Here is an 18,112-nt window from a genome sequence, read left to right on the forward strand (position 1 = left end):
GCCCGCCTTCATTTGCATGTAATTTTCAGTCAAACTGAGAAAGACACTTGAAACTGCCACTTTAAACACATAGTTCTAAATTTACTGCTTCAAAATAGAAGGCCATTAAGGAAAAAAAAAAAAAAAACATACCGAGCTCATTCAGTTTTATTGTAAATGGCAGACTCCGCCGGCTGTAGAAATAATGAAGGGCGCCCCAAGAACAATTGGAATGTAGCTGCCTTTGATTTTAAATGTTATTTACGGTTTTCATGATGTGCCTGTCAAGGTGTGTAAGTCCTCACCATCTTAATATTTCAGATGAGGAGTTAGACGAGGCACAGACATGCACTCTATAATCATTTTATAGATGGTGATGTAATTCATTAAAATGTGAGAGGAGACAGACTTGTAAAACGCCCAACATCTGTACGCAACATAGCCACCATTGTTTGCTCAGTACGGCATTTATTTCTACCACACAGGGCGATGCCACTCAGCTAGAGGAAGCAAGTCATTCCACAGACTAATGTTACAAATAAAATCATCAGAGCTCTCTCTCTCTCATGCAGTGACGATGTTGGACGCCTCATGTTTTTGTGTAAAAGGCTTCAGATCGGCATCTCTGACATCTGCCTGTAAATGTGGTCATGAAGCTGCTTCAAAGACTATAATTTCTAGTAGCTAAACAATAATAATTAATTCATTATTAATTTAAAAATGCATGTAATGAATAATTAATAAAACTGAATAATGATTTATAATATTAATACATATTTTTGGGATGCAACAAATCAGTGAATCGACTGTCGCTAATAGGAACTTAAACTGAAGCTAACAGGAAGCTCAACCACAAACAAACTTGTTATCTGTTTTTTGTGCATAGATTTCTACTGTATTCCTCAAAAGCTATAAAACAAACACCCCACAACAGTTATGTTTGGAGCTAATAAAAACACACACACTTTGTTGCAACTAGGTAAGAAGTACCAGGTTTTGTATATAAAAGTGTAAATTCCTGCACTTTGCAAACTTCCAGGAGGCAATGAGGAACAGGTTTAAATCTCGGTAATCCTGGATATGTTATTACATCAGTATTGGGAAGTTAAGTTAGGAGGTACTCAAAGAACATGTTTGGACCAACCTATACTGCTGGAAGAAAAAAAAAATCATATACCATGACAGAACAACCACTGAGGAAAGTATTTGCTGGTGTTTTCTTTTGTCACGCTGACGCTGAGGCCCGGATGATGGAGGTCATGCAGTTTGGGACCGTGATCTGCCTCCGTTCTGTCAACACAGAGACGAAGGTGGGAAATAACAAGAGCAAGTGGAAAGCTAGCTGCCTCATTTTTGCCACCTGTTTTCCGTCAGCGTATGGCAGCCTCACAGGACCCGTGCATTCCTGTGCTCTGACTGGATATGACCACAAAACAGAGGTAGACTGCTGGTGAGGCAGGTGGCACAAAACACACAAACCATCCACACACACCCAATTATGACTGAAGGAACGATTGTGACATTTCCTCGCCATGACCAAAAAGCCCGAGTGGTAAAATGTCTGCTGGACATGAAACATGACAGCTTTCACAGTTTTCCAAAAGTGGTGATTTAGTGCCTATGATTCCAATCTAAACAATAAACAAACTTAGCTCAGGTTGCATGCTTGCCATGTGCGAGCGTCACAGCAAACAAGTCTAAGTGTTTTTATAGAGTCACAGACGCCAACAACACCTCAAGTCGTTCGCCAATTTGGAGCACAGGGATGTTGCAAATCTTGGAAAACACTTTCAACTGATGATTTATTGATCATTTCATTTATTTACTGCAATAGGCACGTAAGTCTTGAAAGTGTGTGGATGCATGCTGACAAAATGCGGTTGAGTAATTGATTAGATGTTGTTTTAAAAAGTACAACACACAGCCATAGTCAGTACAATGAAGTCAGGACGGGCAAAGTAAAATACTTCACAGCTGTATACACATGTTCATCAGGGGGTAGGAAAAGTAAATTCACATTTGTCCTTGATCAAGCCATATCTTATTCATAAAGTTGCATTGATACTCTTTATTTAGTTTTATAGATTGACACCTCAAGGGCAATTGCTTGCACAGCTCCCACAACTTTCTTCTTGTATGCAAATTGTGTTTGATGCCATAACGAGAAAGGGGAAGATAAATGAAGAACAGTTTCTGACATGTGTGGGATTTTAACAGCAACAAATGAAATTTATGGGAACAACCGCTCCGCACAGAGCTCGCCCCTGTCAAAACGAGATGAAACTTGAGCACAGATATAAGGTTTGGATAGCCCACAAAGTGACTGTGTGCAGGTTATGTGAGCGCTCTGCAATATTTCTCACATTCATTCTCGACAGTTTTGTCATGGAAATGGAGCCATGCATACAGCTAACAGCTTTAAATGGATGTAACACATACTCTAGTGCTTTATAACAAACCACACTGCTGTATATTGCGTAATCCTGTGCATGTGCGGATGTGTGTCCATGTATGTAGCAGGGAATATGGAATAAGCGATGTTTGCTAACACTCAGTGTTAACTGCTAAGCCAAGTCACCTCATGTATTCGCCACAAGGAGCCAAAGATATGAGATCACATTCAAATATGATCTCATGTTTGAATGAGACTTTTCATCTATATGTCATCACCACAAATGCACCGTGGGAATGCACAGGATCTGCATTTGTTTAAATTTTTTACTATCAGTCACTGGAAGCGCCACCTTCTTATAATGATGGATGTCTCGTTTTGGAATAAACACTTCATTTTTTTTTTTTTTTTTCATAGTTTTCAGGCATCAGGCAAATACATTTCCGCATGAAGTGGGCTGGGGTCATGCAGTGCAGTCGCTTTTAATCCGCCTTGATACATGTTAAGGTGCAGTTGCTTCTCTGCAAAAGGAATAATAATCCTTTTTCTGAAGTGGCCTCCAGTTGTTGGTTCAGCTGTACGATTGTTGTGGGAGACTTTAGGTATTTTAGTCTTTGAAAAATGCCAAGTGTACGTTTCAATTACACAGATTGTCAGCAGTTTACCACCACGTCAACACTCCCTGGTGTACGAAAGAGGAATTTGAACTCTTGCACCTCAGATCCACAGAGTCCAGAAGAAACAATTAGCCCGCTTGAACGCGTCCAAGTTGTGTTTACATCAACTGCGATTGCTTCTCTCAGAATTTGGTAGACAAACCAAAATTTGTAGTGAAAATGAAAACAAGGTGTGAGGTGAAGTGCCTACATATTGATGTCTTTTGGGTTGGCAGAACAGATCTTGCTGCATGCAATCGAGAAACTATGAAACAGCAATCAATCTGCAGCGCAACATGCCATGCACTGACTTTCCTTTGTATGCTTTGACAATAACTCAACCAAAAAAGGGCACTAAAGTAGATTAAATACATATAAACGATAAATAAAACAAATTACAAAAAAATCTAAATGTTTACACAAATTCATCAGCTGAATGAAGCTGAAAGTGGTTGCTGGACAAAACAAGACGTGATGAAAATAATAAACCAACATACCAACAAGAATACTTGATCTAACCTTAATGACCCCCCTCCACTGCAAAGACACTAATTATGTTTATGAAAAAGAGACTAACATGCACATGTCAAACTGAGTTTTCTACCAAAGACTAAGGCACTGTTAACAATAAAACAATTCACATCTGGGTAGCATCATAATTCAAAAGACTGAATCAATCCTCTTCGATTTCAAGGTCATGTTGGCACAAAGCGCACTGAATGATTACATTTGGTTGAGTGCTTTGCCTCTCAGATGTTGAAATTGCGTTGGAGACATCAAAGCTGGATTGGCAGAGACAAATGCCCCGTACACGGACAAATAACATCCAGCAACGGTATTTCTAAAGAACGTTACATGTTGACAAACCAGGCCGCTGCGTTGCTCTCATGATTGCAGTTGTCATAAGACTCAGTGCAAATGCAGAGAGAGGGATTCACAAAACCAAAGCAGAGCACAGACTCGGCACAGGCCTTTATCAGGTGCTGGGACTGTCTCTGAAATGATAACAAAATGACGGAGTGGACCCCTCCCTGGCTCCTGGACAGCCAAACTCAATGTAACGTGCAAGTCAATAGGCAGCTATTAAAAAAAAAAAAAAACCTTCACAGTTACTGTTTTGTGCAAATTTTTGCCATTTCCAATACACATATCCAGCCACCATAGAAGTGCTCAACCAATATGGATTTTTCAGATATTTAGAGAGCAAAGCAGCTGGTGGCCAATATATGATTGTGACCCGGCCCAAAGGGTGGACACAAACAATTTAAAGTTCAGAGAGAGCGGAGAGACGTGTATTCGGTTCACAATTAGAATTTTATTGTAAACGAGGAGACAACTTCAATTGGGTGGGACGGTGAAATAAACCAAAAAAAAAAAAAACCACAGTCAAAGTTTTATTTAACACCAGCTAAAAGACAATATGAATTGCGAGATGAGGCATCTGCCCTAAAAACTACAGGAGAGAAGAAAAGGGGGCAGTGGGTCTCCTGCGGGGAGGTTCAATTGCAGCCCAGGGTACACCCATGCATATGAGCACACTGCACGCCACACGATCCTAAGAATAAATAAAAAAAAGAGAAAACAGACACCAAGTGACCACCACCATCAAATCATAAACCACAATCACACGGCAAGCCAGAGGGGCCCAAGTGCTCCCCGCGGGTCTCCACACTGCCTAGAAAACACAAAGCAAAACTACACTAAAAGTCAGTTGATAATACACTAGTTAAAAAGACATCTTCCATTCCAAAACAGTACAAAGTTCAACATTGACATTCCTGGAACAGTCTTAAGGGTCGCAGGTACATTTTCACAATTCACTACAATCTGGCTGGAAACACAAGAGGACCCTCCAACATTAATCCCGGCAAAACAGTGTTAGATTTCATCCAGGCAAAGCAGCAGTCTGGCAACCAGGCTAGAGGGGGGAATTGACAGTGTAAACATGACAGTAGCAAAAAGAGGGACTAGACCTCCTATTTTACCATTCAAAATTGTAATACCTTTCCACCTTGGGGAATTTTCCACCAATAAATAATATGGCTGCCCTGTCCCACACTGGGGAACGGCACACGGTCAGCTCCTAGAGAACAAAAAAAAGATCACTCACTACATTTCATGAGTCCAAACATAAACCAAATTTAGGGGACTGTGGCCTACCTGTCCAATGTTGGCCTAAGCAGCACGCCTCAAGATCACTGATGTTTCAGCTGCAACACCACTCTAAATATAAAAAATACTAATTCAACATCAGCCACAAATGTCTGCCAACACATGCAGTCACCCACAAGCTTACCTGCACACACAACCCTCCCTGCAGCCACCAGGCTTCAAACAAAGAGGCCCTAATTGTCCCCACCTGGGCTTATATATATGTAACCCTGCCTACTAGGGGCGGTGCTCCCCACACAGGCCAGCCCTCACATAATGTCAATATAATTTATTTATTTACTAATTTCATGGATTCTGATAAATTACAACAGTTGAATAATAACAAAGGAAACCCAAAATTATTGAACTTAAATGAACCTTAAGTTGACATTTTAGTTATTGCCTGCTTCAGTCTGTTTGGTTCAGTAAATCTGCACCCTGTCTGCAGTGCTTGTATTTTTAATGAAAAAAAAAATGCATCAACTAAATAAAAATCCACAGGTAATCAAAAGTGCATTTTTTTTTTGGAAAGTTTAGACTTTTTAGGAGACTTTTTTCAGTGTTTAACGTTTTAGTGCACTTAACTACAGCATTCATCAACAGATAAGAGGCAGCAGTGACATCGCTCCATCACAGCCACACTGACAAAATGCCAGACATCGGATCCCCGCTCTGGACAGTACGATCATTTTCCATTTTTTGAGTTGTCTTGGCAGCACTCTGTGGTTTTTGCCCATATTTGCAAAATGTTTGCTTCATACATAAAAAGGATTTAGTTATCTTGGAGGTGAGAGGTGAATTTTGTTCCATTCATTTTCTTAGCAGCAGGATCTCCCTGTCTAATTCTTGGGAAGGGTTTCAGGCATTTTCTTACTCTAATTCTTCAATCTGTTTCTCCAAACAATGCAGCCTATCCTCATTATTTCTATTTCTATTGGCCTTGTGAGTGATGCCGATCATCTCAAGATGCCAGATATTAGCCCAATTGATTGGCCAACCTATTAATCATCATCTGGCCATGAGACTCAGGCGTCAGTCGGGTTAATGTAAGCCGTTCCCCTCTTGGTTGCCACAGCTCATTATGCCCTGACCTGCTGACCTGACGATGTGTGTATTGCCCCAGTTATTGTCCAGTATTCAGTATCCATTCCAACTAATGGCTACTAAAGAGCCACTTATTGTGTATTCCTGACTTTAGGTACATTACCCTTTTGTGAACAAATGTGTTTGACAGAAATAAAAAAGACAGATTCAATAGATGCATCTTCCAGGACCAAGCTCTGGAGTGGTCGTTTCCCAAACTTCAGTCATAAGGGGGTAAATCCCACTCCAGTAAACTTTTCCAACTTTGCGCCTTCCGGATTAGTGGACCAGAAATATGGTAGACCTATGATTGCTTTCCCAGAATTCACTGATATAGAAATATTGTTATCAGTCTGCAACTAACACTAGTGATCTTTTGGTCCATTAAAAGGTGCAGAAATTGTCAGAAAGGTAAACAGTGTTATCCTCCTTCTTCAGGGCGGCTAAGGTTGGGGACAAATGTGGAAATACAGAAGAAATGTTGTTCATACTTCTTGAGAGCATGTGACAAAGAAATACCATTTCTGCAGTTACAGAGCATATTGTATTTGTTATCATACTGTTTTAATTGTTTAAATGATACTGTCTATGTGATTTAATGCCTATTGTTTTCTGTGGCTCTAAGACATTCAAATTTCTCCTGGGAATAATTTAAGCATACCTACTTACCACATGTATGGTGACATAATTAACTAGCATTGTTTATTTGAAAGTGAACCTTTAGATATCTGGATTTCTAGTTATGGTTTGCAAACACCATGTTACATAATGCTTACACAACAATGGGCGTTAAACTAAAACGCCAGAGCATGTGTTGTCTCATGATAATTTATATCTAACAACAGGACAGTGATAATGAACCACCAGTTAATATGAGAGTGAGCTGACTAAAACACGGACATTATCTGAACACAAAACTAATATCTGCGACAAAATGGTCAGTTCCCGGTGAAAAGCAGCACAGAAATTAACCCTGTCTATTCCCTAAAGTCGAGATGGCCAAGTCATAAAGGTGGAATTGCGCTCATCCACTTGGCTGTTGTTGCCATGAGCTGAGGCCGTCCACTGCGGCTGCCAGAGGTCGCATTACATCACCTGAAAGCCCTCTATTGATGAAGAACCCAGAAGTGTGCTCTCCCCTCGCAGGACGCCATCTGAATAGATTTGCAAAGATAGTTAGGGCAGTTGTGTGAAAATCAGAGCTGAAACATTAATATAGAAAGTGTCACAAAAATACAACTTTTATCTGTTTTACTTTTGTTCATTAGATATCGCCCAGGCTCTGATGAAGCTCCAGGTAAGGAGGAATGAGCTGCCTCAGTCTCACTGAATAATCTGGACGGGTTGATGCTACTGCAACCGTGCCAAAGCACAAATAATTTTTTCTAAATAACTTATGGTATTAAAGAGGCCGGCGTGTTCTTGTTCTAAATCACAGAATGTGAAGGTCTGTATTAGCTGGAACAAAATGTGAAGGAAAAAAAAAAAAAAAAAAAAGCAATTGGGCTGTATCGTTTTTACACAGACTAATAGTGCTGCCGTTATCGCACGCCAACCGTAATCTCCAAGCTTATAGTTAAAAACTTCTGTTCAGGAGATGGGCTTTTGGATATGTCTACACATCACATTTTGTCGATTAGTCAGTGGTAACAATGAGGTAAAATGTAAGCACGCACGAGAACACTTCCAAACAATGTAGTCACCGGATATGGTTTTCTGTTTCCCATGAGCTTCACTGAGCAACGCACAGCCTCCATCACAATAATGGTGTTTCTTACCTGCTTAAAATCACTTGTCATAATCTGACATATATCTATCAATGCTAGCGATTCTAAAAACAACAAAAAAGATGATGCTTCATTGACTTTGCGGGGCATTTTTCCTTCCTGACGTTGCTGGTTTCGAACATAAGCAGGAAATTGCTCTCATATGGAGGCAATGTTTTGCCACATTCTGTCAGAATATCGTTCCAAGATATTGACAGAATCATCTCTTTTGGAGAGACTTCTCATGACCTTGCTGGAATACCCTGCTGGTTTGGAGATGTGTGTGTCTGAATAACAAACAGTATAACAGCTATAAGAATATTATCAAACAAGCAAAAGCCACAGGAAAATAAACCCTACAGGATTTCCCCCTTCAAAGTAAAACCATGTGTTGTTGTCTCCCACCGTGAGCAGACCCTCTGACAACATCTTTTCGGCTTGCGCTGTCCTGTGGTGACATGTTCTGCGCTCTTGCACATGAGCCGGGGTCGCTCGCTTAAACCGGGACAGAAATCTAGGGCATCTTTTGAAAACAGCATTCCATCAGGATGTTCATTCAGACAGAACAAATGCTTAAAAAACAAAAGCTCAAACAGTAAATCCAAGATTCACTGCCATCCTGTTTCTGTAAAAAGAAAAAAAGAAAAAAAGAAAAAAATCTACTCAACATACTGCTCTGCTCTTATAGATCTCAACTGAAATTTCATTCAAGTAAACACAGTATTTCCAGATAATAAATTTCAGATGTGCAGTTTGGCTCAGTGCTTTTGAACAGCCCACTGCATGTGACCTAATATTGGAAATATTTTGGCTGAGTGAAAAGTAACATGGTGTCAAATAAAACGCTGATAAAGTGTTGGTGTTTTAAGAATTGTAACTAATGCTGAAGCAACAGTGAATGTAACAATGAATATTAATATTGGGTATTAATTCATGTTTACTGAGCTATTAACTAATGAAGAATGCCTCATTATGCTCATGTCAAAATTCTCCTTTGGCCAGATCTCCCTCTTTTCTTATCATCAGCTCATTACTGATATATTAACAAAGCATGCCAACAAGTATACTCAGGTCAAATTAGCCATTTATCATTGATTTATGTGAAAGTGTTTATTTCATTTATTCAAGCAGAAGAGGTTTCACTTTTCTTGAAATTGTCCTCATGTATATAAATTATGGCCTCATGTTTTAAAGTGCTTAGATGAAACTGTTTTTCTCTCAAGATAAATCAGTTCAGTGCTATAATATAAATACATAATAACACAAATACAATTTTGCTGCTCCAATGTTACTCAGACACCGACATCTTTTTTCCTGCCTTGGCAAAAAATGTGAAATCAATATACTTCAAAAAAGGAAAGGTGACTTTTGTATTAACTGTTGCTGATGTATACAAATATGCTCCTTCGTTTTTCACATCAGATTAAAACCCAATGAATCTTAATGCAGCATTTTAATAACGTTATATGTGGAAAAACTTCTATAACTTTAAAAGGAACGACTGTGGTAATCTGAAGCGCGTGCAGCATGTTAAACAGGTATGAGACGGTCAATTCCAGCGTTTTCATCCACAACCAGAGGAATCATGTGCTGAGGTGGGCCAAGAGCTCATTCCAGCCAAAGACCACGACCGATGATTTCACTGATTTATTCCTCCTCTCTGGTTGACGTCGTGTGAATCAGTGAAATCACCTGCTGCAGTGTTGGGGTGGAATGAACACCTGCACAGCCTAAACCCTCCAGCACACATGGCTGTTTATCCCTGATGTACCACCCACCAAGCTGCCAAAAGGGAGTTAAAAACTGGCAGGTAACTCTGCCAACTCCAACAACCGCACTGGTGAGAGAGATTCCCTAATCCAGTTTCTGTATGAAAATAAAGCTTCCACAAGAGCGAAGCTTTGATTTGTCAGTGCTGTGATGTGGGTCCAGAACCAGCACAAGCACAGCTTTGCCCTCTCTCTTGTTTATAGTCCGCTGCATGGGCTGTAAACAACAAACTGTGGTCAAGTCAAATGAGGTGAAGGTGAGTCTAGAAAGATAAATTAGATGATATTTACAGCAATAAAGAAGCTAAAATGTGATGTTACATCAAGGAGCGTGGGAAGCTGAAACTGAAATAGAAGCATTTAATTTCAGCAGCCTCAAAATGAACATTATGTATACAGCCGCAGGGCTTTGATAGAGTCAGGGCTCAAGACTGTTAATTGGTGTTGCAACACATTTCAGTCTCAAGTCAAAACAGCAAATGACAGTATCATAATTACAGCATTTTGCAACATGTTATATAACCTTCTCACTTATCAGCTGGATCACTGCACTTACTAGCAAGAGCACTCATTTCATATCAGTACATATAACTATTATTTGTGTCATTTCCAGTCTACCCTAGGTCAACTGGGGTCATGGCATCGCCGTTTAAGCACAATCCTTAAATGGTTTAGCGATGTATTACTATGTTCAGTGACAGCCTCAGTCAAAATGAGTCTAACCTGTGCAGCAGATGTAGCCACACCCTTTCCAGTAAGCTCAAACAGCCCTTGCAAGTAAATCATTGGTTTACCTGCTAAGAAGGGGGTAACACCTGCTTACAGACACCTGACAGAACCGATCGACCTGCTGCACGTGTGAGACGTCTTGCGAGCTGTGAGATGATCGCACTCGATCTGCTCTCTGTGATGAACTGTGTCAGGATGAGCTCTGAAAATGACTGAGGTCATGAGATCACTGGAGGGGGAGGGAAGGGGAGGGTTGGGGACTGTGACAGAAACTTACGCAGGAAAGCCTCTATCAATATTGTTACAGTTCCTTCTGGTTGCCAATACATTCTGATAAATGCCATTAATGTGCCTTTAATAGGAGGGAGGAGAAAAAAAACAACAGCCCAAATTGTTGGTGACCTGAAGTAGGGGCCAAAGAAAAATGGAGGCAGATGAAAACACTGTGATAACTTAATGGGAAATGGAAAGCAGGTTGTGACTGGCTTGTGTTTGACCATGAAAACAGCACACACACACACACACACATACACACACACACACACACACATTGAACATGGAGGGAATACACAAAAAACTGAATTGATTTCTCTCCTCCTGTCCTGTTCCACTCTCTGTCTCTGCTTTATTGTACATAATATTCTCTCCATTATTGTCACACTTAGGCAATATTGCATGGTCGACTGGAATAATACAATAAATACACGGATAAAAACTTTGTCGATGCACATGGTGAAATTAGGTCAGCGCGGCAGTAAAAATAATAAGTTCCAGTCCACTGTGACTCTGAACAGGAATGAGTGGGTATGGAAAGAAAAAGAAACTGAATGAATGAATGAATGAATCAGTGACTTTTTGTCTTTAGGCTGTTTCTAAAGACAATTTTTGGTAATAACTTTTGTCAAGAACACTCAGAAATGAAGCCAAATTAGGGCTGGAGAGTTAATCGAAATATTATCAAAATCTTGATTTGGCCAAGTGAAATATTCAAATGGTGGGAGCTGGAATTATTCTCCTAAAGGCCAAATGTGACAGAATACAGATTATAAACGAAGCATAGAAGCACTGGCCTCCAAAACATTTTCTCCAGACATAATAAAACATGTTTGTCTGGTACAGACCCCAGCAGAAATCACATCATCGCTTTAATAGTTCTCTCAGTGAAAACAAAAATTAGGATGGAAAAATTATTATTCTCACTAAAATTGTGAATCATATCGTAATCAGTATCTGTCAAATTAATAACATGACCCCCACACACACTATTGTTCAGCTCCAGGCCAAACATTCACACTGTAAAATTGTTAAACGATGGTGTTTTTTGGGTAATGTCTACTTTTTGGTCAGTTCTGCTCAGTGCTATACTATTTAGTTCATCTATTAATGGTACATTTACAGTTCATGCAAAAATAACACAAAACTTTTGCATTCCTTTTTTGGTAATAGATAGAAAGATGATAAAGAAAAAACAGAATAAAAAAATAATAGTTCAATCTCAACAGAGGCAATCTAATATGGATAATTCAATAATAGCAAATTGTGTTCAATAATCACGAGAGAACATCTGGTCTGAAATGTCAGCAAAGGTTTGGTCAGGATGAAAGACAGAAACTATGTCGGCCTACCATTCATCCATCAAATCTCAACAGCGTGTTCACTCACAAATGCCCACTGTTGAGCAGCAGAGCAGGCGCCAGCTTGGCCATGCTGTTTGCCTACCATTTCATTAAAGAATAAGATCAGCGCAGCGGCCTTGGTGCCTGTGATGTACGAGAAAAACACTGGTGTAATCTGTGGATACCTCTCTGTGTGTCTTTAGACATGATCTAAAGCCCAAATTGCTTCCAGACAAACATCTCGTAGGTGAAAGCAGATCTGGCTGAAAAAGCCACTCCCGCCCTCTCAAAATCTTATTTTGGCCTTGAACACTGGCCACTTAATTTTTCATTCACACCTCTGACCTTATGTCTGAGTATTACTGTATAGGGAAAGCGTGCAACACTTCGGCAGCTGAGACAGAAGGGGTAGACAGATCTGGACGTCATGAAATACCAAAGCAAGTACACAGGATTCCTCTATTTCCCAGGACCCCATTCTGTCTAATCTCAGAGCTTGCTACAGGGAACGTTTAAGACACACACACACAGACAAAAAAAAAAAAAAAAAATCAGACTACGAATCCACAAACAACATTTAAGACCTGTGCTATGCTCAAGCTGAGGCCGAGGACACACTTGATGAAAAGTGTTTGTAAATCCCAAAGGTTTTTCCCCAGATATGCCTGTTCGTGGTGATAACGCTGGCATTCCCTCCCATAAAGCAGAATAATGTGTTTATGTAGTTTCCTATAACAATGAATCAACAGCAGTCTGGGTATTACAGAACGAGAGACACATCACACCATTAAAAAAATGACAAAAAAAATGGCTGCATTTGGACTGCCAGCTCAAACAATTCACATTGCATTATTTTATTTCATTTCAAAACATACAACGTCACACTCCAGTTTGGTATTACAACAACTCTAATTTTTCGACTAGCCCCTATGTGCTTGTCATAAGTTTGCATTTTGGATCTATTTATACTTGACGCATGAGTCATCAGTGCTGTATTACTCTCCTTTCATAAGTAATGGCTCCTTTCAGCAGTTATAGGCTAATCACTTAAATAGTATCATTAGACTTTTTTTTTTTTTTTAGTTTTTAAGTAAGTAGCATGCCTGTACAAACATGGTAAGTCTAATGGATGGGAAGGCATCGAATGTTTTTTTTTTAAGGAGAATTTTTCTCACTGGCCTACATCAGGGCAGCAGAACATCTGGACAGGGCAACCACCCAGCTGTGAGACTATTAGTTCACTACCACTAAGAGTAAATGATCGGTAAATGTGACAAGTGTTTTAAAAATCCACAGACAAGTCCGAGAAGCGAGAAGTGATGAAACACCAGTTTTAATTTTAGGGGTAAAGAAAATATTCTTCCTTTCTTAATAATGGGTCAAAATTAAGTCTCAGATGACCCACATTTGAGAACCATACAAAGTAGTCAGGCTCACTTGGCCTCCAAAGCCAATTCTGCATGACGAGCTGCAGCGAAATACTGTATGTGAAATGTATAACGGTTACGTACTGCACATATACCCTCACAGAGCATCTGCCAGTAAATCCAGTCTTGTGGTGCTGGACACTGAAACTTTGGGTTTAACAGCCTTGTTTGAAGCCTTTTGCTGAGGGATGAAAGAACATCTGTGATTCTCTTCTCTCGCCCAAATTTTCCCATCTGCTTGAGGGATTTAAACTGACAACTTTCTTCTGAAAATACACAAAAATCATCACAATGCTATGACATTATTAATTTACAATATAGCACCAGTCGTGCTAATATTTACTCCACAAATGCATTCCCCTTAGAGTATTATTTTACATCAGTTTAAGCCACAGGAATCTCACTGTAATGTGGAATTAGCTCTGTTTAGGCCACCCAAGAGGTGACGCCAGTAGCGCCCCCTCCTGGTAGGACGTAGGCTGCACACACACGCACAACTTTAAGTACAAATCTGGTTGCACCAAAGAAAGGACAAAATGCACAAACAGGGTGATGCTAATTTACAAAAGCGTGGAGACTTTGAAAGTGAGTTGAATGGAACATGAACCGCTAATTACATATTTCCAAGTCTGGATACATATTTACAAATCTCTGTATTTATTTGTAAATTTAATTGTATATTTACAATCTCAAACACGCATTTGAAGATTCAAATATGCATTTGCAGATATGGACTCAATTGCAAATGTCAATACACAAATCTGGGTAGTGTGGCTGTGCAGATCTCAATACACTTTTGAAAATTTTAGTATATGTTTACAAATGTCACATTGTGTGTACACAAGTCTTGATTCCTTTCCATATGTATACTGCGGGCACTGCGTGTCATAAAAGTGACTTCACCAAAGGTCACTGTCTCATATTCAGTCTTAAAAACTTGCATGATGAGATAATCCCACTTGTTTCTAATGCAGATTCACTTGTATAAGGAATTTTCTGAGCACAAGTGTAAATCTGTTGAAACAAGGCAAGCAGATCAGCTTTTTGATACCACAGGTATCAAGAAAATTACACTTAACTCAAGAAAACTCTGAAAACAAGTCGATTAGTATTGGAAACAAGTGGGATTATAAAAACTCTGGCATATGTGTTCACTTGTTTTCAGAAAAACAAGACTTTAAGATTTTTTTGCGGTCTAGGGAAATATACTGTATGTTCATGGTGGCACAGAATCACAGTGCAGAAACGGGTCACTGTTTGACCTGAGCCTGATGCACAGTGTCCTTTCAATAGACAGCAATGTGCACAATGTTGTAAGACACTGTTTTGATGCTTACTTAGTTTTACAGTAATATAAGGTTGTTTTAAAACACAGTTCTCTCTCAAGATTTCAGAAAACAGTCAATGTATGATTCCATAACATTTCAATTGTAACTTGGATACGCAGTATACCACTTGTAAAGAATATTAATTTAAGGCAATGGTCATTTTTTAGATTACATTGCATTATTTCTTTGCATAAACACAGACTGCTTCTAGGGCATTAATCTACTCCCATCAGACATGATGAATGTTTTAAAGCCACTGTATGCAGCAATGTCTGCAGTTACTGAGCGCAGTGCCAGGACAAGATAAGGAGTTAAGACTGTAAACAATATGTCCTAGGCATTTCTCACAAGTCCGACAGCATTTCTTGGAGAGTGGTTACCAGAAAGCATGTCCACAACGCAGCCAAAGATAACAAAAAGAGAGAAGAGGGAGGGGGAAACTGAAAAGACAGCCGGTTAGATAATTTGGCTTGGAGATATCCAATTTGTTGAAGATCCACCCAGAACATACCATATAATACACGAGTGACTGGGCTGGAGGACTCAGCCATGTGGGTTCAAGAGAGTTAAGCAAAGACCAGTTTTTCTAAACGCCATGATAGATGGCATCCATGGTTTTTCCTGCACATTAGTGGAGGACTTATCAGCTGTTTTCACAGCTGCTCTCAGAGCCCTGGTCCAGAGAAATTCACAGCTCTCAAAGATTAAATCTGAGTATATTTTATGTGGTTTAGAGCCACAGGGAGGGACACCACCAGGCAGCCTCAGTAGGCGGTACCGGTAATTACAACAGGTTGTTATTACCAATGTAGCCTACCTGTATGTAAAGGAATGGTCAATTAAAAATGGGACTTTTTTCTTGCGAAGAAGTAACTTTCTTTATCATCATCCACCAAGAAGATCTGAGAGTTCGTTAAATCCAAAAATCTAACCACTGAAAAAAAAAAAAAAAAAAAAAAAAAAGAGAGAGAGAGAGAACTGAAATAGCTAGCAGCCTTACTGGCATTGTGACAATTTGTTGGCAAAACAAAACAAAACAAAACAAAACAAACAAAAAAAAAAATCAGCCCAGTTGTGAGTGACAATGTGACAATCCATGAAGACATTGTTGCTAGTATGTTCGGACTCGCTACAAAGTGCTTTGTTAGCTTTCTTCCAATGTGAATTGTTAAAATAATCCTCCGTAAAATTGTGGATTCCAGCTTGATCTCACAGAAACACATGACATGACCATGACTTTCTTACACAAATGTCAGCCTGAAAACAAACACCTATTACTCTGAAGGCCCATTGTTCCCAAAATGTGCATGCTGGAGTCCCTGTTATACCTTAATCTGAAGAAAGCACTGCTTAATCTTGACCAAATTTATGGATGGGGATTGTGAAATACAGACTCATACACAGCTCGGCTGAGAGTAACATTGCCCTGCAAAGAAAAAAGATAACAACAGGACTTAAGAGGAAGCAATGATGATTTGGATTTTTTTCCTGTTAGTTTAAATCTGTTTATCTGAAGTGGTAAGTTTGTCAGCCTACTGGAGTGTATTTGAATGGACTGCTTCTTAGATTTAATCTGGATATCCTTTAGCCTGATATTTATGGGATGCTCTCAAAGCCTTTTTGAGAGGGTACATTATTTCTAGTGAGGCTTTTAGCATAGAGAAGCTACTCTAAAGAAATCAACAACTGATTTCTGACTTTTATAAGGAATTATACCATTCCAGGTCCATTAAAAGACCCTATTTCCATTCAAAATATTTTAAATGAATGCAGTCTTCCTTCTCAACTGAGAGGGCAGAGATTTCTTAAATAAAGCTATAACCTTGGAAGTACAGCCTGCAATTAAAGGTTCGAAGAACAGCAAGATCCAAGGGCCTGATAACTATACTGTAGAATTTTTCAAAGCATGTAAACAACTATCCCTCCACTCCTTCATGATGTGTTTACCTATGCATTTGAAAATAAAGAACTTCCACCAACAATGCATGAGGCATTGAGGCACTGTCATTCCTCAGAAGGGCAAATACCCTCAAGATGTGGGCTTATACTGTCCTGTCCTTATTTTCGTGTAACTCACATACACACATATTTGCCTAGGTTCTGCCCATGGGACTGAATGAGGATTTATTCCTAATTGGCATTAATTTTCTAACTTGACACACAAGTATCAGATGAAGACCTAGTCATTGCACTTGAGACAGAAAAAGCATTTGACCAGGTTGAGTGTAATTATCTTTTTGGTGTACTTCACATATTCAAATCAGGAGAACATTTTATCAAATGGATTCAACTACTTTATAAAGGGCCTTGACAAAACAAACAATATCCCATAAATCTGCACTACACAGAGAGACACAACAAGGTTTTCTGCTCTCGCCTCTCTTATTCGCCCAAGCATTAGAACCTCTTGCCAAGAAAATATGAACGAAACTTCTTATATTTAGTTATGACAAAGACACAGCACAAAATAGGATTTCTCTATATGCAGATGATATATTATTGTATACTGAAAAACCCAGAGGTGAGCATCATGTGAGTATTAGAGACAATTGCTGTTTTGGGCAGTTTTTCTGGAAACTGTATTAACTGGAATAACAGTAAAGCACATAGCACAACCCACACATACTAAACACATTTCCGTTCAACATGACTCCCAGCAAATTCATCTATTTAGGTGTACAGATTACTCAAAAATACCAAGACTTCTTTTAAGAAACTTTCTCTCCTGTCATTTCCAGATTGCCGTCATGTTTAAAATACTGGCAGAACTTGCCTCTTTTCCTTCTTGGCAGTTAATTCCATTAAAATGGTTTGTTTATCTCAGTTGCTCTACTTATTCCAAAATCTCCCAATATATTAAACAAATGCCTTTTTTACGAAACTACTTTCCATCATCACCTAATTTCTCTGGAAGGACAAATGTCCCAGATAAAAAAATAAAATAAAATAAAATAAAAAAAAATTTAAAAAAAGATGTATTTGTGCAAACCCAAGATGGAGGGAGGATTTGAATACGGTAGCCAATTTCATTCGCTACTATTGGGCTGTAAATGTCTGTGTCTGGATGTTTTATTTTCACCCTCCCATGGCCTCTCATAAATGGCTACTACCAGGGAAGAGAAGACTGCTCCACATATAATCCAGGGACTATTCTCTTATCTCCTTCCAGACCTCCCAAATCTAAATACCAGAGTAATGAAAAAATATACGCATCAA

At 39.3% G+C, this 18,112-nt stretch overlaps 1 long non-coding RNA gene across 2 annotated transcripts; it reads right to left on the reverse strand.

Moving 5' to 3' along the window:
* Window positions 1-4,398: 4,398 nt before the first annotated feature.
* Window positions 4,399-5,367, reverse strand: LOC115370551 (uncharacterized). Of its 2 annotated transcripts, XR_003929254.1 has the most exons (4): window positions 5,324-5,367; window positions 5,188-5,250; window positions 5,031-5,110; window positions 4,399-4,945 (listed from the first exon to the last, which is right to left on the reverse strand). It is a non-coding gene; the product is annotated as an uncharacterized LOC115370551 (long non-coding RNA). The 2 variants fall into 2 exon arrangements; XR_003929253.1 differs by having other exon boundaries at window positions 4,399-5,110.
* Between the last annotated feature and the right edge of the window lie 12,745 nt (window positions 5,368-18,112).

The sequence above is a fragment of the Myripristis murdjan genome, chromosome 13 (assembly GCF_902150065.1).
Source record: "Myripristis murdjan chromosome 13, fMyrMur1.1, whole genome shotgun sequence".
NCBI lineage: Eukaryota > Metazoa > Chordata > Actinopteri > Holocentriformes > Holocentridae > Myripristis > Myripristis murdjan.